The sequence below is a fragment of the Camelus dromedarius genome, chromosome 14, assembly GCF_036321535.1.
Source record: "Camelus dromedarius isolate mCamDro1 chromosome 14, mCamDro1.pat, whole genome shotgun sequence".
Lineage (NCBI taxonomy): Eukaryota > Metazoa > Chordata > Mammalia > Artiodactyla > Camelidae > Camelus > Camelus dromedarius.
The window spans coordinates 28,113,505-28,134,274 of record NC_087449.1 but is presented as its reverse complement, the minus strand read 5'-3'; the positions used below and the strand labels follow the sequence as shown (position 1 = coordinate 28,134,274).

At 48.5% G+C, this 20,770-nt stretch overlaps 1 long non-coding RNA gene across 2 annotated transcripts in view; it reads left to right on the top strand.

The window, feature by feature from the left end:
* Positions 1-14,191, top strand: part of LOC116156883 (uncharacterized) — a 70,444-nt gene extending 56,253 nt beyond the window's left edge. Inside the window, exons 2-5 of one of the 2 annotated variants that reach the window (XR_004140792.2) lie at positions 2,261-2,484; positions 5,383-7,123; positions 9,543-9,608; positions 13,102-14,191. This is a non-coding gene — a long non-coding RNA (uncharacterized LOC116156883). Of the gene's footprint in view, positions 1-2,260; positions 2,485-5,382; positions 7,124-9,542; positions 9,805-13,101 lie in introns of those variants that run through there. The other variant, XR_004140788.2, reaches the window with a different exon arrangement.
* Positions 14,192-20,770: the final 6,579 nt, after the last annotated feature.

The following is a 20,770-nucleotide window of genomic DNA, read 5'->3' as shown; positions in this document are numbered from 1 at the left end:
CTCCTCTGCGTTTCAGGGAAGCTCCTTGTGATTTTTCTGTGGTGTTTCTGAGGTTTATTTTTTTTTAAATGGCGCATACTGAGTATTAGCTGAATGAAGTTGGTTCCTCACTGAGAACAGAAATCTTTGGGTTCTCACCTTTTGATTTTCGAAAATAATCTAAAAAAGTTTTGTAACCCAGAAATATCAACTGTTGGTAATGATGTTGGAGGCCTGGCAAACTGGCATTTGTGTCTGAGGGCTCAGAACCTCCCTTCTCTGTAGAGACTGAGTTGCTCTCTGTCCTGCACAGTAATCCAAGGCCAGAACATTCCCCGAGTCACGGCAACTCCACTCAGCCAGGAAAACTGGATTGGACCAGCCCCAGTGCAGGAAACACCTGGCCCACCTGAGCCTTCTTGAAATCACACACTAAGTTTTCCTTAAAGAATTATTTCCAGGTTTCCAAAAGAATCCCAAAGGTGAGGGAAATCTGGAAAAAGAAAAAAAAAGAAGAAGAAAGAGTCCTTGTCTTCCATCCTTTGGCACCATACTACCCTTCTGACATCAACACTCTTCTCCTAGAGCCTGACTTACTCCAACTCTCAATGGGTGACACAGCTCTGTCCACAGGAAACCTAAAATCCACTCAGGGAAATTCATCCCTGTTAGGGGAAATTACAGTCATTTGTTTCTTCACTCAACATGTGTCTACTGAAGACCGCCTACGTTCCGGGCATGGAGAAAGGTATAGATGACTGAGTCGCACTCTGCTGTCCAGATCAGCCTAGGAGAGACAAGCAAACAAGCTTGTGGGTGCCAGGTCACAGAGGCTTGGAGTCCAATGGGAGCACGGGGGATCGGGGGCAGCCTCAGACAGGGCAAGATTCCTGGGGAGATGCTGACTGTCTGAGGTTGCTGGACTAGCTGGAGCCAGCTGCAGTGAGGACAGAGAAATTAAAATGCAGGTAGAGACTACCAGCCTCCAGACTGGCCTCTAGTCTTAAGAAACTTGCCGTCTTCTAGCGGTAGGGCTAGACTTCATTGTTCAGTTCAGATGGGTCAGAAACTTTTATGGAGCTCCTGTGAGGCACAGTCCTAGGGTGAAACTGGTAGATGATAACACGAAACAGAGTCTGATTAGATGTCCATTCCTGAGGTAACATTATATTCTAAATGGAGGGAAAAGGACCCTGTGGGGTTGGACATTTTTTCACCCCGAAGATGCAGGTCACTCATCCGCTCAGAAGAGCTAGCCAAGGCCGTATGGCTTATGGGGGGACCGCCCCATGATGAAATTCACACCCAGCTCAGATCACCACTTTTAGGGCAGCACTCCTGCATTGAGTTCATCTCTCCCACCTGTAGCCGGTTCTATGGTTCCAGGAGTCGCACTGTATGAAAGGTACTTATTCCAGCGTCTGCTTCTCCAGCAGTGAGTTCCTTGTCCCTCCTGGCACCTAGTGAGAGACCAGGGCAAGTGTAACAAGCAGGGACAAGTCAGTAAGTGCAAAGCGTTTTATGAACACAGGCCAATCCTAATTTGTATACATTACAAAGTTCAGACTTCCTCCTTGATGAAAACAACCACCATAATCATAAAAGCCAATAGCAGCAACAAAAGCGTTGCCAACAACAAGGAATGACACAGTAATTCAATTCCTATTGAGCTGGGTGAGCCTTTTGAAGGCACTTTTTGGAGAATTGTGTCAAGTCGGTCCCTGGATTCCTGCATCAAGCACCTGGCATCTGGAGAGGGCCAAACAGCACTGGATGTCAACCGAACCAGGAGTATGGAAATCAGGGGCACAAGGATACAAACTCTGGAGGTGCTTAACAGATTCGATAAGCAGACATTTACTGAGCATTTGCTGTGAGCTACAGGATACTACCTTTTTAAACCTTTAGAGGGTTTAAAAAGCAGCATATGTTTTGGTCTGCAAGGAGCTCATCATTTGTCAAGGGAGCTAGCACTTAACCGGGGGCTTCTGTGGGTATCAGACACTCTGAGGTTGCATTTCTACGTCTGTTTGCTCTTTTAAGGAGCCTAACAACCTATGTAAGAGAAGGTGGTGATGGAAGGTGAGCTCCCAGGGTATATGCAGGGCCAAAGACCTTTACTTTGGGGGGGGGGTAGGTAACTAGATTTATTTATTTATTTATTTAATGGAGGCACTGGGGATTGAACCCAGGCCCTCATGCATGCTAAGCATGTGCTCTACCTCTGAGGCATACCCTTCACCCCAGGACCTTTACTTTTGACTTTTGCTTTTTCCCCAAGGTGCTGAGGAAGGGTCCCGATGCACCAGCAGTAGGAGCTGGGCGTGACTGCAGACGGAGACTGAGAGAGGCAAAGGGCCGACAGAGCCTTGGGCTTCTACAGACATCATCTCACTTCATGCTCCCGGAATTCCCATCGCAGAGGTGAAGGCACGGAACCTCCCTGAGACTGGGAGACTCACCCAGAGTCGCTTTACTTCAAAAACGATACAATGCTCATCAAAGGTTAGTCTTTGTTCAGTCGTCCGTCTCCCATCCTGATAGAGATACGGCTCCCACTCCTCTCTCTGGGGAGAGCCAGGCCCTTGGTCTCTACGGCCCCACCTGTTCAGGCTGCAGCAGTGACCACACTGGGCGCTCAGCATCTCTGGGGTTCTGCTTAACCCTCAGCTGCACGGCTTTGAAAAAGTCACTCAACATTGTGGCTTGGAGAGGCTTCCTTATAAAACAGGAGTGATGAAGCCTGGATTCAGATCTTGGCTCTGTCTCCTGCTACCTTTGTTTCCTTGGATTTCAATTTCCTTGTCGATGAAATTTGATGAAATCATATCGGGTGGGTGGTTTGAGCAAAGGTGTATGACAGTACTCTGCCCACATCCTGGGACGTAGTTGGCACTCCTTAACTGTGCACATCTCCCCTGTTTCAGGCTACCTGGCTCTCAGAGAACTCAGCAGAACTTACAGGAAACATTTGAACTAAGGGTGTCTCTGTTTTCCCCTCCCTCTCATTCTGTCCCTCCCCTAACCTCTCCACTCCGAATGTCTTTGTTTCTTATCTCCACTGTAGGCACTGGCGTTGGTGGGGCAGGGGAGAGAGCAAGGCCATAAAGAGAGTCTTGAGGCCCCTGGGAGGCCGGGGGTGGGGGTAGGGAAGGGGGGGTGGGTGGGGGAAGGTCTCATTCTATTTGTACAGGTGCATTGTAAGGCTGCCTGTGGTGTGAACATTTTCCACTTCATTACTCCTGGCCCAGGCCCAGCCCCGTCTGCTCCCCTGGCCCCTGTCTTGGTTCAATTTCAGCGGTTCCTGGTCTTTGGAAGGCAGCAGCCACAGAAAGGAAAACAAATGAGGTCGCCGTAAACATTTCTACACGTTACCTGAGCAGGGCAGCTGGGGGCCTGTGTTGGAGCAGGAGGGGGGCCGGCTTGGCTGGGGCCACGGGTACCCCCCATCAAAGCACCTCAGTCCCCAAGGGCTTCTGTCTGTGGAGCCCAGTCTTTCTAAATGGAGTTGGCTGTGGTTTAATGTGAGAGTTATGGGCCATACAGATACCCAAAGGCCCGGGACGCAGTCGGTGCAGTTGCTAAGAGATGATTGAAGTACAGCCGACATTTCCTGAGCTCTTGCTATGTGCGAGATGCTGTCCTAAGCACTTTAGATGAATTTTAGGGTGAGGTATACCCTGCTATTACTTTAATTTTGCAGACGAGGAGACTGAGGCATGTAGTATAATTCTTAAGTAGCAGAGACAGATTTTGTCCCCGGCAGTCTGACCTCAGAATCTGCATGTTCACGTGCTGTGCTGTGACACCTCCTGCCACATCCCAGTCTACGTCTGTACACATTGTGACGATGAGACACCTTGAAGTACCTCATCAATTACACAGTTAGGGAATGATATAACTTGAACCCTTGGACTTCCAGGATTGAGTTGGACCATAGCCAATATAAAACCCGATGACCCTTAGCTGCTGAGATTCTCCGCAGACATTATCCATGCTCTGCTTACAAACCTCCACTGATGGGAAGCTCACTACTGCATGAAGCCTCCCATTCCATTCCGTGACTGTTTAACTCAATGGTAGTGCTGATGACTGTGTTGGTTATCTATAAAAGAGATCATTCATGTGACCGTGCCTAATGGAGTGCCTAGAACACTCTGGACACTCAATAAATCTTTATTCCTTTCCTCCTTTCTCCTTCGTCTTTCACAAGCACAAAAGAAAAGAAATCTCTTGCTAACTGTATATTTATAAAATAATACAAAGCACATGCTTCTTGTGAAAGGTGAGAGGTTTAGTAAGGCAGGAAGATCCAATTCTCATCTGTTTCCTTTTTATTTCTTCTTCTCCTTCCTTTCCCAATTAGATTGTGAATATGTACGTGCCACAAATTTCTAGTCATAGGGCTGCAGAGAGGAAAAGCGTACAGTCCCTGCCTTCGCGGTGTTCCATCTTCCGTGACCACATAAATACCCCGCAGTTAGAGCTGCGTACAAATGCTCGGGGAAGCCAGCAGGAAGAGCAGTGGCTAACCCACTGTGTTCAAGGCAGGGTCTCCAAGACCCCTGGGGCAATATTTTTTTCACCTCCTGGTAAGCCTATTCTATGCAATTGAAAAAAATTTGCATTTGAAAGCAGTTTAACAGTATCCCCAAAGGGGATAATGAGGGGGGTGTGTGTGTCATTAAAGTAGAAGACATACCGGGGATTAAAGCTGGTCCATCCCTCTCATCTACTCGAGGGCACTCTAGAACAATGTTGGCACCTAGTAGCTGCTCAAGAAATATTTTTGGAAAGAAGTTGGGAAATGAACATTCGAATCCCAGCTCTGCCTAATTCCCTCTGCGACCTGGGCACATCACTTCCCTTCCTGCTTTGGCACCTCCAATCTGGAGTGAAGACATCTTGCCCTTCCAAGTTCAGCAGATAGGAAAATTCAATGAGAGCTGGATGGTGAACGCATGTTGTAATGAAGACACGAGGCATAAAAATTAACGAAAGAGCAGTCCCCCACGCCACCCGCCAGTTATGTCCAGTCTGGTAAGTTATCTTGGATACGAGAAGCACGTTACGAAAGTACATGGGGTCTTGTTCATCTTTCAGGGCTTTGTTTGGAGTAGCCAGGATGAAGAAGGAAGGGAAATGAACTTTTATAGGATGACTGGTCCCCACTGGGAGCCAGGTAGTGGGCACGTGGTACGAGCCAACCTACTATTTAAGTAAAGCTCTGCTTGGTAGGCTATGTGAGCTCCCTGAGGCCATCATGTGTTTTTTCTTTAATTAAAAAAATTTTTTTTTATTGAAGTATAGTCAGTTTACAATGTTGTGTCAATTTCTGGTGTACAGCATGCTTCTGTCACACATAGACATATAATTTGTTTTCTTTCTTTTTTTTCATCATAGGTTACTATGCCATGTATTTTTAACGTTGTAATTCCAGCATCTAGTTCAGGAGAGGCATCGAAGATTTAGTGGATTGGGATTTTTTTTTCTTTTTTGCTAAGGAAAGGGCTTGGCGACTATAAGTGACTTGCCCAAGGGCACACAGGTGAGTGGTATGGCTGTCCTGCTCCAGAACCAGAGTCAGTACACCCTGCTCAAAGCTCTGCAGACAACACCAGGCGGCTTGATTTGCTGTAAGCCTCTTAAAACCCATCCTGAGCAATTGGTACAGCCTTCGCACACCCCAGTATTGTTAGAGCAGGCAGGAAGCTGGGTGCCGCCCGCACAATAGCTTCTCTTTCATGCCCTCTGAAAGGAGCCCAGAACACTCCAGTCAGACAGCGAGGGAAGGGTGCAGGAGGAAGCCTTCTCTCAGTCAGGCCAGGCCTTGCAGCGCCTCCCCTGTTTCGATGCGCAGTTTCAAGGTTTCACTTTGGCCAACGCGGTTGCTGTGGGGACGCAGCAACAAATATTGGGAGGCTGGTAACCCCTCCCCCAGCCCTCCCCCCAATCAAGCCTAGTAAAGAATGTTTGGGGCGAAGCCCCAGCCCATCAGGCTGCTGTATGCAGCTCAATGCAGCCTTTGTGACCGGCCTCCTGGCCTGCCACCAGGCTCCAAAGAGATGATTGGACTCAGATCTTTCTCAATTGTGTTTGTGTTTCAGTTGTCCACAAGGAGGGGGCGGGGGGACGCTCTACATAACTCTAAGGAAATTATACAGCCTGTGGCTGATTGTCAAGACAAAAATGATGCCAAGTCTTGCTTTGCAAATGGCATTCAGGAGAGCCTCGCAGGAACAAGGCAAGTCAGCTCTCCCTGAGAGTGGGACGTGGGACGTGCGGGGAGCTCCCTGCTCTCCCCGGGTCCTCACCCTGCACAGCCAGAGACGCCTGTGCAGTCGCTCCCAGCTCGCAGATGAGGAAGTCCATGCTCACAGACGGACCACGAGCTGCCTCAGGTCATCACGCTAGGTAGTGAGGCTGCTGAGGCTGACATGTCCCATCATTGTGAAGTTTATTAGTATTTCGGTAAAATGTCCTAGATTTCTGTTGCCATGGCGGGCGACTTTTCAGAGCCTCTCACCTCGTGCAGAGCCGAGTCAGTCTTGAAAGAAAACGAATACAGTGAACCAGAGAAATTAAGCCTCAGCTGGGAGTTAATTTTCTTGGTTCACGGGAACTTGGTATGCTTTCTTATCACTGCAGGCCAGGCGTTTGCGTGATCTTTCCAGAATGTGCCAGCCCGCGGATTACCATCTGGCTCCAGTTCTGTTTTGGGGGCAAGGAGGTGGGGAAGGAAACTTGACTTAACAGCAGGTGTTACTTTGAGGGCTAGAAAGCTACCATTGTCTCCTCTGCAATAAATGGCCTGGTTTTCACCTGCCAGCAAGGCGCAAATTCAGCCCCCATTAAAGTACCAAGTCATTACTTCATTAATTTAGTAAGTCTTTATTAAATGCCTACTGAGGGTCAGGCACTGGGCTGGGTACGGGGGACAGAGAAATGAATAATGTTTGTTTAACAAGGATTGATTGAATGTCTGCTCTGTGCTAGGTGCGGTGTTAGGCCCTGGGGACCCTACTCTTTTTGTCTCCTCAGGGAGCTGTTCGTGGATAAGGCGAGTAAACAGCCACTGGACGCGGGAAAGATGACTTGTTCACCTGTCAGTACAGGATGCGAGGGGAAGGACCAGAAAGGGCAGGTAAGTGAGCCTCTGTCTGTACTGCCCACCTCAGGAGCCTGCAGCCCCTTGAAATATGCCTGGTCTGAATTGAAATGATGTGTAAATATAAAACACACACTGGATTTTTAAAGCCTTCGTGTGAAAACAGAATGTAAAATATCTCATGAGTAACTTAAATTGATTACATGTTACCACGATAATACTGTGGAATTATTGGGTTCCATAAAATCCACTATTAAAATTAATTTCTCATGTTTCTCATGATGTTGTTTGAGCCGCCTGGCCACCCTCTGAAGTAAATGTTATTTTATTCTCATCTCCATGTAACTGATTCAGGCTTACAGCGGTCAAATGATTTGCCCAAGGTCATACAGCTTAGGGAGAGTAATTGACTTGCCCAGGAACGCACAACTGGACCCTCCCTCAGAGAAGGACCGTTGATCATTGGGTTTAGAAGTTGGTCTTTGATGAACAGGTGATTGTCCTCCCTCTGTGTGTATTAGCCTCCTCTGTAGAGGGCCCGAGGGTGTTTCTGAAGGATGACACATTTCCAATCATTAAGCAGCTTTAGCGAGAAGGGCAGAGACATTGTGAAAGAAAAACACTCAGACCTGTTTCAGGGGACAGCTGGTGGTCCCCACAGAGCTGCTCTCCCCTTTTCTCCTCAACAACAGAGCCCCTGGGTTTTAGCTGGGCGTGTGGCTGCTGGAAATCAAGGCGGTATTATCTGGCCTTCATTACAGCTGAGTGTTGCTGTGGAACTAAGTTCGGGTCCATGGGTTGTAAGCGGCGGAAGTGGTGTGTGAGACTTCTGGGGAGTGCTCTTAACTGCAGGACACATGCCCTCTATCCTGCTCGCCCTCTGTCTGGTTGGAAGGAGCAGCCACGCTGGGCCAGAGGATGGAAACCATGCGTGAAGGATGGCAGAGCAACAAGATGGAAGGAGCCTGGGTCTTAGCACCGTGGAGAGCTATCATCTCCCTCTAGGCTTCTTTTCTGAGTGAAAGAATTAAACCTCATGATTACTGTGAGTTTTCTGTCAAAAGCAGCTGCCCATAATCCTAACATCCCTGGAGTCAGAGAAGCCCAAGTCTAAATTCTTCTCGGGATGTGGGATTTTCAAAGATTTGTGTGGGTCTATATTTCAAACACACTAATTTCGTTTTTTATAAAGAAATACATTCAAATGATTAAAAAATAATTCAAACACAAATTTTAGATGATGAAAAATTATTAGCCTCTCTTTGCCTCTGTTTCTTGCTCTGTAAAATGGGACTAACAATACTTAAATGAATGTGTGTGTGTGTTGGAATAGCCATTAGCACAGGGCTACAAACAGTAAGTGCTCAATAACTCTTGCTTTCTGTCCTACATCCCAGTATGTGTCAGACACTACACCACCCAGAGAGCTAAAGGTGCACAAGAAAGAGTCCCTTGTCTTCTGGAAGATCACAGTAGAATTGAGTAGATAAGCTCTGTAGGAAAACACAACATCCAACACGATGAGTGCCCCAAAGAGGTGCAAAGAATTTGTTGGATAAGAACCAAAGTCACGGAGTGACTTTGGAGTCAAGCAGACTGATGTTGGAACTCTCACGAGGTGTGTGAGTGTGGACAGTTTAGCTCTCCTTTCTGAGTCTCAGTTTCCACGTCTATGAGAGAGGAATAATAGTATTCATGACCATGTAAGATTGTTGGAAGTATCAAATTAAAGGAAGCATGTTAAAGTACTCATCACTAAGCCTTGACAAAATAAATGATCAATAAACATAATTAGGATTATCATTTGGGGTTGAGGAGATCAGGGAACGCTTCCTAAAGGAAGTGGCTTTTAAGCTCAGATCGAAGAATGAGTAAAACAATGGGGAAGACTTCAATGTGAAAGAAAGTGTATTATCCAGGGCGAGGAGAGCAAAGGGTAAAAGGCAGCTCCAAGGAATAGCGACACATATATTGGGCTAAAGTGAAGAAACCCAGGGAGGACAGACAGGAAGAAGACTGGGAAGGTAGGCTGAAATGTAGTCAGTAGGGCCTTGCATGCTTGGCCAGGGATTTTGACTTTATTCTCTATGTACTAGGGAGCTTTTAAAGATTTTTTTAAAACATAAGCAGGACATAGTTTTCATGTGTGACAATGCATGTTACTTATTTTCTTAGAGGAAGGTCAATAAAGCAGGACTGGAATCCCAGTCAAGACAAGAGATGATGAGGGCAGAAGTCAAGGTGTTGGCACTGGGAATGGAGAGGCACAATGACAGGTTAGGTGTCGCCCTTCAGATACTCTTGTGAGAGAGGGGAGTGGACCGTGTGACGTCTCTGTATCCACCCCATCGTCACCCACCAGGAAGGATTTCCCAAGTGATATGTTTGGCTAGCCTGAGGGACCCCTGGGCACACCGGTCCAACAGGATAGCTCTGCTTTCTCTTCAAATCCCAGGTTCACCTCCACCCATGACTCAGTGTAAGAGGCTGATGGATTGACCTCAATGACCCATGGAGAAAGGTGAGTCATGTCCAGCAGAGCAGTGTCATCCAACCTGAGCCAGTGGCCTCTGTTGTGGAATCTAGAAGAAAGGTCATCAGAACAGGTCTGAAGTTGCCTGGTTCAGTCACTAATTGCCAGGCAACTGGTTGAACTCTGTACACTGTTTTTTCTGCATCTATAAAATGAATGTACCCCTCTGAGATTGGAGAAATAAAATGAGATAATAAATGCTTGCATCAATTCATTCAACCAATGTTGACCAGCACCTGCTGTGTGTCAATGTGCTGGGGAGAGAGGAATGAGTAAGACAGAGGCCTTCCCTCAAGAGGATTGACTTCTCATGGGGACATAGATAAGTAAATTAGGAGCATTAGCACAGAACTAAAGTTATAGTTTGACATTTACTAACTCACTTAAGTCATCTCATGTGAGGTCTAAACAAATTGCACCCATTTGACAGATAAGGAAACTGAGGGCCAAGCAGGAAAAGGGATTTGCCCTTCCTGGTATTCCTACATCACATTGGACATAATTCTATCACAGTTCTTAGCCTTCTCTTTTAGGGTTGGAAGTTCAAATGTTTATTGCCCCCCCACCCCCCTACCCCCGCCGAAACTTTAAACTCTCTACGTGAATCTGTTGACCACTAGCATCCAGCCCAAGCTTGGCACATAGTGGTAGAGGGCTGGCGGGCAGAGGGAGTGGTCAGGGGGACACAGCTAAAACTGATGGGGCGTTGGCCAAGTGCGGGCTTGGCTTCTTACCTTACCTTTGTTATTGGTTGATCTACTACAAAACCTTGGCGCTGTGGGTATTCACATATCCGTGCTATACGAAATGTGCCAGAGGCTGAGATGGGTTATGGGATTTGCCCAAGGTCACATTGAGAATAACCAGAGAAACTTCAACCTCAGAGATGGCCCAGGAGATCGTGTGTTGGGGCGCAGTGAAGTGGCTGGCATGTCTGGCTGTCCAAATCCAGAACCACAGCAGAGTTTCTGTAAAGCATTTGGCTGGTCCCCAGAGGCGCTTTTATCCGCTAGAGCTGGATCCTGCTCTCAGGCTTTTATTAGCATCTGTGTTCGTTTCACAGCACCCCCACAGAGTCTCGGTGAATATTTGCTGAATAAATTCTTGAATGGGAGAGCAAAGGCATGCAGAAATCATCCCAAATGCTGAACTCTCCCTTTGTGCCAATGCCCAGGGGTACAACATTTATTTCTGCTTTCTCTTTTCATCCTCTGAACATCACAATGAAGTAAGTACTATTACGCCCTCAGTTTTATAGAGCGAAATTGAGGCTTAAAAATGTTGGGACTTGGCCTGAGGTCACAAAGGTGAGAAGTGGCTTTGAGTCCAGGCCTGTCAGATTCCAAAGCCTGAACTACCAACCACACTACTTTAAAGTGAATCCATGCACGAATGGATTATGGCTCCCAGACCCTTTTGGAAGCGAGCCTCACATAGGAACATAGCAGAGCTCATCCCCTGGCCAAGGGTGTTTTCCCATCGCTTACTGATGTGACCCTGTATGAAATAGCCCTCTGTTAGCTGCTTCCCCCGCAGACTCAGAAAGCATTGCCCAGTCTCCCACTGGATCCAGCGATTTTGGGGAATTTGAAGGCCTACATTGGAGGGTATGGATTAGCCCCTATCCTGAGAGCTCCCCCAAGGTACCTGCTGAAGGAATCCCTCATGAGTCCCAGCATGATGACAACGAGAGAGACCTTAAGAAATCAGTCCAAGTAGAGGAAAGGGCAATAGACAGGAAGTCAGGACACGAGAGAGTTGTGAGTCAGCAGTGTGTGATGTCTGCCAAGAGAAAAAACGTAGACTTCGGTTGTATCACTAGGAGCATAGGAGGGTCAAAGGGTAAGGTGACACTGCACTTCCTCCTTGGTCAGACCGAAGCTGGAATATAGGGTTAAGATCTGGTTCCACATTCGGAACATGTCGCAAAGGGTGCAGAACTGGAACACAGAAGGGAATGACATCGTCATCGTGTAAAGGCTGAAGGACTTGCATTTTTTTCCTTAGGAAGAGAAGAGATGAGGAAGTTGGGAGAGCGGGCCTGCCAGCCCCCCACTGCTATGTGCCACGCTTGGAGATGCTTTCTTTCAGAGATTTCCCTATGAAATCATGAGGCAATAGATTTCTTCTGTCTGATCCAAAGAGGGAAATAGGATTCAAGCAAGGAAATAATAGAAAGCTAGATTTGGATTCATGCTGAATGGCCTTTCTATCAGTTAAAAACATAGCCAAAGAAGGAAATAATTTTGAAGGAAAAAAAAAGCAGTGAACTTTCTGTCTTTCCTTTGTGTGACCCTGCACACACTACCTAACTTTCCTGAGCCTCAGTCTCCCGTCTGGGAGATGCAGGTGGCGTGTGCGAGGGTCCACAGCATGCAGCCTATGGGAGCAGTGCCGTGCGGCAGTCTCACATGGCCCTGGACTGCTAGGACTTAAACCGCAGCTTAGGGTGGCCTTGTTGACTTCCTTTAACCTCTCACTGCCTCAGTGTCCTCATCTGCAAAATGGGGTTAATATGTGTAAGACACTCAGGACTGTACCTGTGGATGAACTTAGGCATCCTCATCCTCACTGTCACGCTATATGAAAGTGACTGTCACAGTATCAAGGACATAATAAGTGTTCAAAGAATGCTTCCTCTCTCTCTACCTCTCCCCTCCCCTCCCTCCAGGGAACTCTTTCTGGGTGTCTCTGGGATACCAGATTCTTCTTATCTCTAGACTTCCGGAGAATGTTTCCAAAAAGTACAGCATCTACTTACATAGATTCAAAGGCAGCTGCTGGCCTCCATCTAAATACCACTGTAGTGAAGAAGCAGAGGAAGAAGAAAAGCCAACCCCCCTTTTAGCAGTGTCCCGTTCTTAGCAGTGTGTTTTACGGATGACAGTGTCTTCTGCCACCATTACTTCCTCCCCTTACCAGTATGTGACCTGGCAGGCAGAGAGAACACTGATGAGGACACTGAGGTCCAGAGAGGTTCTCTGACTTACTCAGGACCACTAAAACCTGAGTAGGGGAGCCGGGACATGAATCCAAAGCTTTCTGACTCAAAACCACAGCATTCACATCAAGCGTACACAGCTCCTGGCCCCTGGACCTACGCATATTTCCGGCCTGGGATTTTGCATCAGGAAACATGATACAGTCACTCAGCCAAGGCCCCAAATCTTGAAACCAAATCCCCGCAGTAATGGAGAGGACCAAGGAGGAGGGATGAGCCTGGAACCTGGGCTGTCTCTGCCCAGAGTCTGAGCCGTTAAAGCTGGAGCCCTCACGTGGGCCAGCCCTCTGCTTTCAGGCGGCCAAGGTGGGCGAGACCCAGAACCAAGCAACCAACGTCAAGAGCCCAGTGTCCCCGCCAGCGCAGTCCAACAGAGCTTTCTGTGATAACCCTCTGCCTGCGCTGTCCAACAAAGGAGCCACCAGCAACGCGGGACTCCTGAGCACTTGCGACTGAGCTGACATTATCCCTGTTTTTTAGGTCATCAGGGAGTTTGTTGGCAAGTAGCATCACTGGAACTCGAACCATCTCGTCTTCCCCAGAGCCAAGCCCTTGCTTTGCCACCACACTAGCCTCCTGTCCCACTCCCCAGGGAGGGTCTGTGGCACCCTTCTGAACCCAGACAAGTGACTGGGTCATGGCTGCCTGCGCAGAGGGGCCTCCCTTCCTGCCCAGCTCCACCTGGACCCAACTCCAGAAGCCACCTGTGTTGTTCTACTGATAACAGTGTTTGCCCTTCCAAAGCCAGGGCTATAAACGGCGGCTTTCAAAGTCACTGCGGCAGAAATGTCAACATGAGGGGAGGCCAGTCATGCTTTCTGAAGTGGAATGTCACCTCTGGGCTGCCTCAAAGGCTGCCAGAAAGATCTTCGAAGTCCAGGAGCTGGGAGTCTAGACTGGCTTCTACCGTAAATCTGCTGGGCTGCTTTGGGCATGTTGCCTACTCTCTCTGGGCCTTGTTTGTCATCAGTGTAAGGTGAGGGTTGGACTTGAAGACTTTAATGGGCACTTCTGTCCCTAAAATGTTTAATGTCCCCTGCTCTGGATCCTGGGAGGGGGGAGTTGGGGGGGGCAACACCCGAATTCCCTGCAGAATGACTGTGAAATTCTTCATGTAACAACCTTCAGAGCAAAACCACCCCCTAAACCTGGATCTGGCTTTTTTTCAAAACCTCCAACAATGTCGCCATTGAAGCAGGAAAGCTACTCATTAATATCTTGTAAAAAGCGATTTTGTGATTTTCTTAATGTATGAAAGAAAGAAAAAAGCCCCCTGCTCCCGACGCTGGGCCCAGAGCCCCCAGAACAGAAACCACGGTCAGACCGCTAGGATGCTCCGTCTCTCAGGTGTTTGGACGAATCGCCCACACTTGAGAACACAAGGCGATTTTCTTAACTTTTAAAATGTTTTCTCCTCCCCCCGACCCTTTTCTGGGGTTTTCACCCTTGCTTGTAACTTAAACCACGAATAAAGCTTTAAGCCTCTGGCTGTGAGGAGCGGAGCAGTGGCTGCCAAGAACAGCGTGGTTCACGTGGGCTCTTTTCTGCGGCTCTGGAAAGCAGCTCTGCAGAGCAGAACATTTATTTTCTTTCTTCTCTAAAGGCAGAAGATAGAGCCTTTCGTATGGGATGGGGAAGGGGCAGATGGATATGTTGATTCGTGGCGGTTGCCGAGAGACTGGATGTTTTAGGAGAGTCAGAACCAAGCCATGGTAGCCCCCCACAATTCATGTGTTCCTTCCAGATGAAACCCCTGAGATGGGCTTCCATTTAATTCCTTTACTCTAGAACCGGGGACATACAGGTATTTGCTACATGTTTGTGGCAGAGTGAATGCACCTCTATGTTTTCTGTTTACTCTCAACTCTGGGATAAGTGTTCACATCCCCATTTTGTAGCTGAGGAAACCAAGACTTCAAGAGGCGAGCCAGTCCCATTCAGGGTCATTTCCAAGGTGACCGGGTAGGCCTGGTGCGTGAACCTGGGCTGGCACCAGATCGGACTCCTAAACCCAAGCTTCTTCTGTGTCTGCCTCTCGGATACACAAGCCAAAGATGCCCTGTGTTCTGAGCTCACAGGTGCAGCCCAGGCATGATGGACAAGGCTTGTGGAACTTGACTTCTCTTCTCCAAGCCCTCTCTCCCATGACTTCCAAAATTATCCCTGTGAGGATGACATTTACAGCAGAAAAGCCAGCTCAGTGCTCTTACCTGCTGCCCGCTGGACATCACTGCCTGGATTTACACTCAGTTCGCTGGACAGAGCGTGGCCCATAGTTGGTGCTTATTGTTAGTTAAATAAATAAGTCAATGATCGTCCACAGATACTACCCAAATCTGAACTCATTTTATCCACCATTGAGTCCCCAGTACCTAGAAAAAGCTTGACAATTAATTGTTTGGTGAATGAATGGGTTTTCCCTTCTTCCACCCCCTTCCCCACCAGTGGCTTATTTTCTGGATTGCCCACTTCTGCTAAAGACACCGCCATCCCCGTCCAATCTCTCAAGCCAAAAGCCTGGGACTTCCCCATGGATACCCCTTCTTTTACATGAAGCATCAGACGGGCTACCATGCTCTTTTAATTCTGCCCCTGATTTGTCTTCCATGCTTATCCCTTCCTCTCCAAATCTGAACTTATGACTTTCTTGCCTTCCTTGTTCAAAACTGTATGGGTTACAAGGAGCAAAATCCCAACTTGAACTTGCTTAAGCAAAAAGGGGAGGTAAATCAAAAGACTATAGGGACAATCACAGAATTGAAGGTAAAACCAAGCTACCAAACCCCAGGAAGTGCAGAATGGCCGGAACAGGGGGTTCTGGTGCTGACCGCTCTCGCTTGCTTCCTCCTCCCTTTCCTGAGTCCCTTGCTGTACTGGTTTCATTGTCTCTCAGCTGCTTTCGCCATATCTTAGGGATGTGGATGCCTAGAGACGCCCATCTATACAGCTTTTGGACCAGAGTAGAAGTCTCTTTCCCATCTGCTCCAATAGAATAATTCACCAAGGAGTCCAACGTCCCCAGCGTGGCACGTGGGCCCACCCCGGCTCAGTCCCTGGGGCTAGCAGCACACCGAGTGCCTCCGTGGAATCAGAAGAAGGCACCTCATCCTCTGGGTGGCTGCTGCTCCACAGGCACAGCAGGGCATTGGCTGGACTCCCCTTCTCCGAGATTTGTTTCTTCATTTTAAATCAGTAATTAAATTTAAAGCAGTTCTGACATTACTGACTTATAAGGAAGTCATGAAGTAGGGGCTATTGAAGGAGGTGTGAGTTTTGGAGCATCATTCTGCTGGGCAAGACCTCTTTTGTCCCCAAAGTCTTCTCTGACCCCTGCCCCTGAAGTGGGTGAGGCACCCACAACCCTCTGTGCTTGCTTGAGTCATGCACTCATTCACAGAGACTTCCTAAGTGAGCACCTGCTATGTGCTGGGAGTAGAGCCATGAACAAGACAAGCCCCTTGCCTTTTTGGAGTTTACATTCCTGTGGGAAGACAGAGCACAAGTAATGAAATAACAATATAACTTCAGGTTGGGAAGTGCCAGGGGGCTTGGGGGTGCAGCTCCTCAGTCCTTGCACAGTGTGCTGACATTGCCTGCTCCTGTGTCTGTCCCCTCCTCTGCCACGAGCTCCTGGAGGTCAGGGGCCCCTTTCACTCAGCTCGGTAGCTCAAGTACCCAGCACAGTACCTACTCTACTGTAAGACTCAGTCAAAGTTCATTCCTCTCCCCCATGATTGAATCCAATGATCACTATAACATTTGCAATTTTCTAATCACAATTTTTTCTTCAATAAATAGTCCCTAAAATCTTACTATGTTTTAGGCTCTGGTCTTTCACTAGCAAAGAGAGAAGACTGTATTGTAGTCTTGCTATCAAAGACCTCACAGAAAAGGGAACATTCCAGCCCAGCTGGGGAAGCACCATGTAGAGGTTTGCACAAGTGTTGTTCAGCGTCCAGGGGGACCACTTATTCAGGTTCTGGATCCTTCAGACAGCCTTCGAGCTGTCAGCTCTCACAGGGTGAACAGGCCTTGGCTTTTCCCAGAGGTGGACAGAATGGCAGGATTTTTTCATATCCAGGCTGCTGATCAAACAGCAACAGCCTGAAGATAAGATGTGTCCCCAATGAGCCCCTTTCCTGCTCCTCAGTCCTGCTTATGGGTCAGAACAGTCTTCCTGGCGTGCTGTCATTTCTCCACTGAAAATATGCCCCGTGTCTTAGAACCAAATTTCCTGGCCTGGGGTTCCAGGTCCTTCCTTCTGTGCCCAATCCAGGAGACCCTGCCTCTTCCCACCGCCCGCTCCCATCCATTCAGCTGTGCGGTCAATGCCCTGTGTGACTTGGGGCCGCAAACTCTCCCAGCTTTGATTCCCTCACCTGCAGAATAGGGACTGACTTAACTGACAGGTCTTCCCCATTTGTTTGCTTCCATCCTCCCATCCAATGAATATTTCCTGGATGCTCATCATCTGTCAGATGCTATGTCAGGTGCCAGAGACAGAGAAACCAACGAATCGAATAAAGGTCCCTGCCTTCATGGAGGTTATATTCTAGTGAGGGGAGACAGGCAATAAATGCATAAAAAATAAAAACCTATAGTATGTCAGATGGTGATAAGTGTGAAGAAGACAATCATGGTGGTTATGGAATTACAATTTCCAATATGGTGCTATGGAGGCTCTCACCAAGAATATGACAAAGATACAAAGGAGGAAGGCCGTGAATCTCAGCGATATCTTGAGAGTCCCAGGTGGAGGGAGGAGCAGATGCTCTTTGAAGGTCAAATTCCCTCCCTCCCTCCCTTTCCTTCCTTCCCTTTTGTCTTTATTTATTTCTTCATTTCAAAAAGATATTTTTAGGCATGTGCTACGTGCCATGCACTTTGAGGTAAAAAGAGGGTCCCTTGTGTTTAAGTTGACAGAGATGGACAAGGTAAATCAACACTTCCAGTGGAGAGTATTACAGGTTTCTGTCAAAGAAAGAGGAACTGTTTCACGGCAGGAAGCTCGCAGACCTCAATCTCAGAGTAACATTTTAAAAACATATAAAGTAAAATGTATATGATTGCAAAGGAAGTCAATTATTTTTTAAAATTTTCACAAAACATATATGAAAAATCAAATTGGGAATAATTTATGAGTGTTTTTACACATTAAATAGATCTATGGGTTTATTAACTATTGAAATTTCAAAATGTTGATGAGCATAGACAATTTGTGAGATAATCTAAACTGAAACTCTAAAGTGGTATGAACATTTATATGACTTCGTCGGTGATAAATCACAGGTACAGCAGATTATCACTGTGATTTGAGTCCATATTCATAAGCAAAGGAAATGTTAGACTGTCAGTAGAGGTTAGTGCAATTATTTTCACCCATGCAGGTTCAGTGTTCCTGATTCTGACCTTAGGTTAGAACCTCTGAGCCAGAGGTATACATATGGTGGGTTCCAAGGGCACAAAGCAGGGCTCAGAAGAAATGTTCTGGAGGAGGTGATGTCTTAGCTGTGTCCTGAGGAAGGGTAGGATTAGTCAGGGAAATAGGGGTGGAGGGGGACGCCGGGTAAAGGGAAGAACACCAGGCAGCATGAAATAGTATGCCTCATCGGGGAAGCTGAAGTGTAGTGTGGTGAGAACTTGGGGTTTGTGTTGGGTTTGGTGTGAAATGAGGCAGGAGAGGTAGGTGGTGGGCTCAGACCAGGGAGGGTCCTGGGTTCCAGGCTACAGAGTTGACCTGGAAGGTGGTAGGGAGCCCTTGATGGATTTAAGCAGAGTCACAATCAGATCTGCATGTCAGAAAGGTCATTTTGGCCACTTTGGGGAGGTGGGTGGATTAGAAGGAGGAGGGAACTGGAGGAAAGAACAGTTAGGAAGCTGTTTTAATTAGCCCAGCCAGAAAGGGCTGTGAGTTCCAGGCAGTGGTCATAGGGTGAGAGAAGAGAGGTCCTGGAGACCTCTAAGACCTGAAAACCTGCGGAACTTGATCATCTACGGCGGTGGGGGTCACGCGGGAGAGGGAGGGATGAAGCGGAGGAGCAGCTCATCAGCAGGTAGGCGGCTCCGTGCAGGGGAGGAGCTGCCGGGCTGCGCGCCTTCCTGCCTACACACACCTCTCTGCCATCGCAGGAGCTCCGTCCCTTTCCTGGGATTTCCGCTCCTCCTGAGTCGCCCCTCTTTCCTGGTTCAGATCTCCTCCCTCACTTCACCTCTTCATCTTGCAGGCAGGCCTTTGTAGAGGTGGTAGGTCATCTCTCAGCTGCAGCCTGAACGTCAGAAGCCAGCTTCTTACGTGTCCAGCTCTGTTGAGACACTTGAGATCCCTGTTCAGGCTGAGGCCCCTTGAGCCCCTCAGGGTTGTCGATATCAGTCACAGAGCCTGAGCAGGCTGGTCCCCGTGGGCAGCCAAGGCGGGACCTCAGGCAGGTCCGGAGAAGCGCCCTTCCATCCGCAAGCCAACAGCAGTCGCGGTGGAATCAACAAGGGAAACGGGAAGGGAGAGACCCAGCCTCCGCGGGGGCGCAGGCCCTGGGCCCCGGGCCAGTGTGAGCACGGCTTTCCGGGCCAGGATTTCCCCTCGTGGACTGGGAACGGCAGCTGAGTGTGGGGAGAGACTGGGAACTGCCCGTGCTTTCCAACCAACTTCCTTCCACAGGGCCTTACTCACTGCGGCTTCATAACAACCCTCGGGGCACGTGTGTACGCTCATGTGCGCACGCGCCGACACACACACACACACACACACACACACACACACACACACACACACACACACACACACACACACACACACACACACACACACACACACACACTCTTTCTCTGATTTACAGGTGAAGAAAATCAAGCCACAGAAAGCAGAAGGTGGATGAGGAAGGGCGTTGGGAACATGCACACCCTGGGAAGCGTTCAGGTTTATAAAGTCTGGGGGGCTTAGAAGGAAGGCTTAGGGGTGAAGGAGGTTCAAGGGGGCAAGAACTGTCCCTGTGTCCCGTGAGGTTTCCGCCCCACTACTCTCTCCCTCCTGCATCCCAGGCTGACATCCTCTCTGGCCGCCCCCAGTGCAGCACTGGAGGGTGACGGCTCCCAGCACCAGCTCCTGGAGTGACTGGTCCTGTCGCAGTTCTCCACCGGCTCGCCTGCCTGATGTTCTCCCATGCCGGCCCCCTACACTGCAGCCAACCGGGTAGCCTCAGCCGGCAGACATCACTACTCTTTCAGGCTTTTGCTTGTCCCATCAAACATGCTATTTCTTGTGCTTGGTGGTCAGAGGAGGGGGACATGCGTGGGGCACCTCTTTCTGTAATTACATTCTCCAGCGGTGGCACCTGTATGACAATAAAATGACACGAGAGAAATGTGACTACAGGATTTTGAGATAGTGGAGAAGGTGTTCAAAGTTGGCACCTTTTCATTTGTCTATCTTTATTTTTTTTTTTAATTTTGGTTTTCTTTTCATTTTTTAAAATATTTTTTTGGGGAAAGGAGGTAGTTTGGTTTATATATTTATTTATTTTAACAGAGGTACTAAGGATTGAACCCAGGACCCTGTGCTAAGCTCACACTCTACCACTGAGCTATACCCTCCCCCTGCAAAGGTGACATCATTTTAATATGCAACTTTCCCACCCAACCAGGAGGGCCACCGTGGCCCAAGCCCACCTGGTTAACTGGCCCATGGTGTTCTCACCTGGCCATGCCCCTGAGTGGCTGGCCCAGTGCCTGGCCATCTTTGTGGAAGATCTGGAGAAAGCAGAGCTATGAGGACCCAGAGAGGAGTCAATCCCGCCCCTCTCTGTGGGGACTTCCCCTCTTAGGAGTACAATCTGCTGTCACTTGGGTCAAAATCACAGCTGTGGGGAGGAGGAAGAGGAAGTGGAGGAGGGGGAAGGAAAAGGGCTGGTGAGGGGAAGTGGGAAACAGGAGGGGGATGGGGAGGGGAAGGCGGAGGCAGGAGGAGGAGGATGCTTGGCGGGAATTTAGGTGCCTCTAATAACAATCCCTGAACCTTTTTCAGCCACTAGAGAAGTCCAGCCTGCCCGCAGGACAGAGGAGGGAGGCACTTCCTCTGAGGTGCCTGGAGGCCTTACTGTAATCTTACACCCACATCCCGGGAAGCTCAGACGAGGGCTGGGCTGCCTGGGTCAGC